This window comes from Cervus elaphus, chromosome 19 (genome assembly GCF_910594005.1).
Source record: "Cervus elaphus chromosome 19, mCerEla1.1, whole genome shotgun sequence".
Classification (NCBI taxonomy): domain Eukaryota; kingdom Metazoa; phylum Chordata; class Mammalia; order Artiodactyla; family Cervidae; genus Cervus; species Cervus elaphus.
In genome coordinates, this window is record NC_057833.1 from 34,437,234 (window position 1) to 34,443,233 (window position 6,000).

The following is a 6,000-nucleotide window of genomic DNA, read 5'->3' on the forward strand; positions in this document are numbered from 1 at the left end:
ACTATTCACTATAAAATGCTAGTACCATACCAGGGTAGGATAGCTCAAGATAAAACCATATATGTATCCATTCTCCCTCAAACCCCACTCCCATCCAGGCTGCCACATAACATTGTGCAAAGTTCCATATGTTATACAGCAGATTCTGGTTGGTAGTTTCTCTTTTTCTATTAGGGATGTCATAGGTGTTAAATACTTAACAACTTATAAAATTCATAAATAATTGTTTTTAAATGTATCCTCTAGGTAAGAATTTTCTCCCCAAAATGTTTAATAGTTTTGTTTAGTTCTTTCTTTAACCACTGCATGAGAAGATATTGCCTTTACTACTCCTCCACATCCTTCTCATTTGAAGGGTACAGTGTGGGAGATGTCAGATTAGAGACTGGCAGCCCCCCAGCCACACGACGGGCTTTCCCGGTGGCTCAGCACTAAAGCACCCACCTGCTAATGCAGAAGACCTGGATTCAATCTCTAGGTCGGGAAAACCCCCTGGAAGAGGAAACGGCAACTCACTCCTGGGTTTTACCTGGAAAATCCCATGGACAGGGGAGCCTGGTGGGCTAAAGTCCTTGGGTTCTCAGAGCGTTGAACATGACTGAGCAGCTAAACAACAAGTCACGGGCTACTTCTGCTTGATTTACCTGTCAGCATCCACTGTCTCTGGGCTGAATGTTTCTTTGGTCTTGTTGGGGGGATCTTGCTCTACTGGCTATAGTAATCTGGTGTAGCCTCTAGGCCAAGTGAGTCTGACTCACTTTCAGGTTTTATTTCTTTTTTGAGAAAAATGTAAATAGGGGAATAGCATAGGTACAGTGGAAATTTGGGGGAGGGCAAAGTGAAAGTGTTCGTCTCTCAGCCGTGTCTGACTCTTTGCCACCCCACGGACTGTAGCCCACCAGGCTCCTCTCTCCATGGGATTTCCCAGGCAAGAATACTAGAATGGGTTGTCATTCCCATCTCCGGGGGATCTTCCCAACCCAGAGATTGAACCTGGCTCTCCTGGGGGAGGGCAAGGAGGGATAATAAGTGACATCAGCCAAGTAGTTGCCCTAAATTTCACACTGTCTGTTAAATGGCCATGAGCAAGGACTGAGGTGAAAGCTGAGCGTGGAGCACTGGGTGCTTTCTGGGTGCTAACTCTGCTAACTGCTAGACAGAAATACTCCCCTAAAATTCCTAGGAGTTCTTTCTTGAAAGATATATTGTTTGAGGGGTTATAGATTGAGATCTTTGGGGTGCAGAGAAGAAGGGTAATTAATTTGGCAAACTGATTCCTTCCATCCTCCATTAACTAAGGGAAACTTGTCAGTATTGGGAGTATGCTCCTTCACGTATTTGGGGTATGCATGTTAACACAGAGAGATACAGTTTAAAATAATCTGAATTTGTACTAAATCCCATTAAGTTTCTTTCCCCTCATTGTGTCTATAATAAGAAGCAAAGAAACAAGTATCTTTAACAAAATAACTCCTTTTGTTTTTGTTACAAGATTGCGATACCTGCCAAAACCATGAACTTGCAGTGTGACAAAGGTATAAGGTGGCTAGTCTTCACCTAAGGCAATTCTGAGATACGCACTTCAGTTTTATTATGAAGTGAAGCTGCTTAATTCCACTGAAGTCCCCAGTCTGAGAAGAAGTAAGAAATACTAAAGGTGGCAGGGGTACTGATAGACCTGGGTTTGAATCTTTACTCATTCATTCGCTATCTGTGTAACCTTGTGTTCCAAGCCTCTCTCTGACTTTAAAATGGGCATGATTGTACTACTAACTTTAAGGATTAGCTACTGCAAAGCCCTAAGCCCTCTGTCTTATCTGGCCCCTAGGAGGCATTTGATAAATAATCTTTGCTACCTAAAGAGTTGAGCTGGCCTGAATTCAGTGGAAATAAATATGTCACCATCATTAGACTCTCAAACAGAAGGCAGATATTTTTTAAAATGTGGAAATCCTATACTGCAGTAGACTTGGAAGAACTTTGAACACACAGGTCATGATATCTTTACAACCTGTTTAGTTTTTTTTTTTTTAATTTGCTTTAATTGGGATTTATTTGTATTTGGATGATAAGAGGGATATATTTGGGCAAGTGTGACAATACGAGAAGCAAGCGTCCTTTGTTTCAGCTCCCCACTTTGGATCCCTGAAGAGATCATCCCAGTCAAAACCTTCTGAATGCAGCACAAAGAAGGTTCTGATTCTGAAGAAACCATGCAGTCCCTTTAACCTGCACAAAAATATTTCAAGGGTAACTAGAAAGTGCGTAAGAGGATTCAGACATTCTGTGACATACATTTAAAACTCTTCCCTTTCCAAATGAGAGCACCATAATATGCAGAAGGGAAGTGCATCAAAAAGCTGAGAGTCCTTTGAGGCAGGCGCTTGGAGAGCTGTGTAAGTATTATTTGAAAAATAATCCTCAAAGAAGGATCAGGAGAAGAAAACTTGTAAGTGAGGAGCATGGAGACCGAGGCTCTGTATTTGCAAATGAGACTCGGAATATGAACTTGGCCTGCTCAGGTAATTTTACAAAGTTCGAAACCCTGAGCAGAGTAGCCAGTTACCCAAAGCCTCTTACGAAATGTCTGAGAAAATATGCTCACCCTTATGCTGCATGAACACTGGGGAGCTGTGGACCTGCTCTCCGTCTGCCTGAGCTGTGGGCATGGAATCAGGAGTTGAGTGCATGCGTTGCTCTAATGGGGCATTCGGTAAAATTCTCACTCAGCCCACCCAGAAAAAGTAAAATGCCAGCCAGATTGCAGCTGAATCAATAGCAGCAGCACTGACAGGCTACTAATCAAAAAGGACAATAATAATAATAATAGTTCTTATTCAAGGAGAACTCACTAGGTACCAAGCACCATTAGAGTATATATGTTATTTTGATTTTTACAACAATTCTGTGTGGAACATTCTATTTTTGTTCCCCTTTTATACGTGGAAAAACTGAAGCTTGGTGATTTGGTAACTTGCCCCATGTCACCTGTGGTCAGTGGCAAAACAATAACTTGAACTCAGTGTTGCCAAACCTCTGTTTACTGTACAGGCAGAAGAATCTAATCACAAAAGGGGAACAAAATAAGATGCTTGATCAGAGGTTCTTATCTCTGACATTCAAGTTTTCTTTGCATTCTAAGGCTCAGCTGGCCCAGGAGTCACCCCTGACTTTGAAAATATCCTTAAATGGGATTCATCATTTTTTTCCTAATTTTTCTGACACTACTCCCTTCTATACCCTTCAGAATATACTTGAAAAATCAGTATAATCTATCATCATTTTACCTTCCTCCCTAAATGTTATATTTTAAATACTTAATATTTGTAACTCCTCCTGAGGCTATTTTCCTTTGTTAGGTGCAGAACTAGGGATGTGTTAGTGAAGGTATGGGCCAAGTTGTCGTAACAAAGTATCTGTGACAGACAATGGCATCAATAAGCTGGTGCTGTGTGTGTTTAGTCACGCAGTCTTGTCCGCCTCTTGCGATTGCATAGACTGTAACCTGCCAGGCTCCTTTGTCCATGGGATTACTCCAGGCAAGAATATTAGAGTAGGTTGCCATTTCCTTCTCCAGGGTATCTTTCCCACCCAGGAATCAACCCCAACTGCAGGCAGATTCTTTACTGCCTGAGCTACAAGGGAAGCCCAGCTAGAAGCTAAAAGTTTATTTACTTTTAAATAAGCTAGAAGTTTATTTACCTCTTTCTACTAATTGTCCAATGGTTCTTGCCTAGTAGCATTCTCAAAATGTTTCTAGGGTTGTTCGTTTGAGCCATCAGCACTTCCCAGACAACAGGAAGGATGCAAGGAATAATGCATGGCAAGTGGGTTCGACTTAGAGGAGATGACCCAGAAGGACAGACATCGCTTCAGCTCCCATCTGATTGGCTCAGATGCAGCTTCATAGGTACACCTAATTACAAGGGAGTCCAAGAAATATAGACTGTTTTTGTCTGTGTTTATCTGCAACTCAGGTCTCTTACTATTAAAGGGGAAATCAAGAGGGTGGACACTGGGGACAGGTGGCTGCCTGTGCCACAGTCTTTCTGTCTGGTCACCAGTCAGTTTTATTACTGAGGCAACGGAAGTATTAAGTACTAAGTCTCAAACATTCTACTTCATGGACTCAGTGCTAGAGACCTTAAAAATAATAAGCAAATAACACTAAAATAATCAGAGGATCAAGTTTGTGGACTTTTAGGACACGTCAACCACTTCACTGACAAAAATCTGTGGTCAGACCTGCATCAAGCTAGTTGGTTGGGTTGCCAGTTACCAAAAATACAGTTAGTAAGGAGAGTTGTTTTTAACAAGCTGCAAAATATGATATTTGCTTCTTGGCTTGGATAAGTGATGTATCAATATAAAAGTCCGTGTTATGGGTTGGGGATTTGTTTAGAAATAATAGGATAAAATTGCTGAAAGAGATTCTGTCCAATTCTATGTTTTAACAGAAGAGGAAACTGAAGCTCAGAGTAGTTAAATGACTTCTCCAAAAGTAACAGAGCTAGCTAATGGAAAAGTATTTTGTGGAAGTGCTGTATTTGCAGGGTTAATGGAATGAGTGAATGAATGAATGAATGTTTGAATATTAAATAAATATGAAAGGTAAAGCAAGAAGTCATTGAAGAGACTGAAAGTAAACAAAAACATTGTCACTGACAGGTAAACAGACAGATGGCAGATTTAAAAGGTCACATGGCAGTCATGCTTAAATTTTATGAGATTTAAGCTTTAAATGGGCCACCCTGAACTAGACATTTATATTTAATTTTCCCTGGGAACTGTTTTGGCTTTGCCTATAAACACATCATGATGACAGCATGTAGGTTCCCTCTTCTAAAGCTCTGCTTATTCCAGAATTCAATCAGGTTAGGTCAGATACCTTGACAACCAGGAGCAGAATCTTCAAAAGAAACCTAGCGCAACTCTTTGAAAATGTATTTTTCCTATTATTAAGACAGGGTACTGTCTTGCTGTGCTGTTTTTTCCTATACCTTGATAGTGTTTCATGAGTCACCTTCGCTCAGCCTGACAGCGGAATGGTTCAGAAGGTCACAGCCTTCTTCCTGGCTCTAAAAACCTGCACATTCCTGGGATGAAGGGCATTGTTTCACAGGAAGAAAGCTTATTAGGTTAAGAGATACATTAATGAGTTCTGCAGCCGTCTATGTGCTGTAAATAAAGAAGAAGAGAAAGGATAATAAGGAAAAGGAGGCCAAAACACACAATGAAAGCCTTAGAAAGTTGAGTTTTCATACAAAAAACTATCTGAAGAAAATCGGAAAGAAAAATTAATTTGCTTCTTCGCTCCTTAGAACACTGATTCCAACCTTGGTTTTGTGACTCTCCAGGATGTCCCCAATTATCTCAAGGACTGTCATGAAATGTTCCAAAGAATTCTTGAAATGAAATTAGTTTTATTTCATTTAAAAATAGATGGCCAGCCTCTCTTTCAAGAGTAAGGGAATCAAATGAGCAATTGGCTGCCACCTGCTCAAAAGGTTTCCAGGCATCAGGTTAGGTCTGATGAAAGCTGCACAGTCATTTTGGAATGGAAATTTTTAATACTTATCTAGACATTTATATCCTCCAAATCCACCTGAGACTTCTTTAAAAAAAAAAAAAAAAAGAATACCAGTAATAGTGAGAATGATGCTGTTGAGATGTTTCCTTCATGAATCGCCCATGGTGAGGTGAGGCTGTAGGAAACACTAGAAAGAGCAAAAGGTTGAGAATCAGATGATCCTGCCTTGGAAACTGGCTGGGTCACTTCATTGTGGAAGGATCTTAGTTTGTTCTTCCAGGCAATGGGGATAATAGCAAGTACTGACTTCCTAGGAGTGTCATGGCATGAAATGAGATAACGTGTGTAAAGCATGTAGCACAGTGGCTGCCTCACAGCATCTACAATAATGGAAATGCTTTTCTTACTATCTTCTGACTTCTGAGATGGAAGAGCAAGCCAAGGTAAACCTCCCTGGGGGTGGTGGTGGT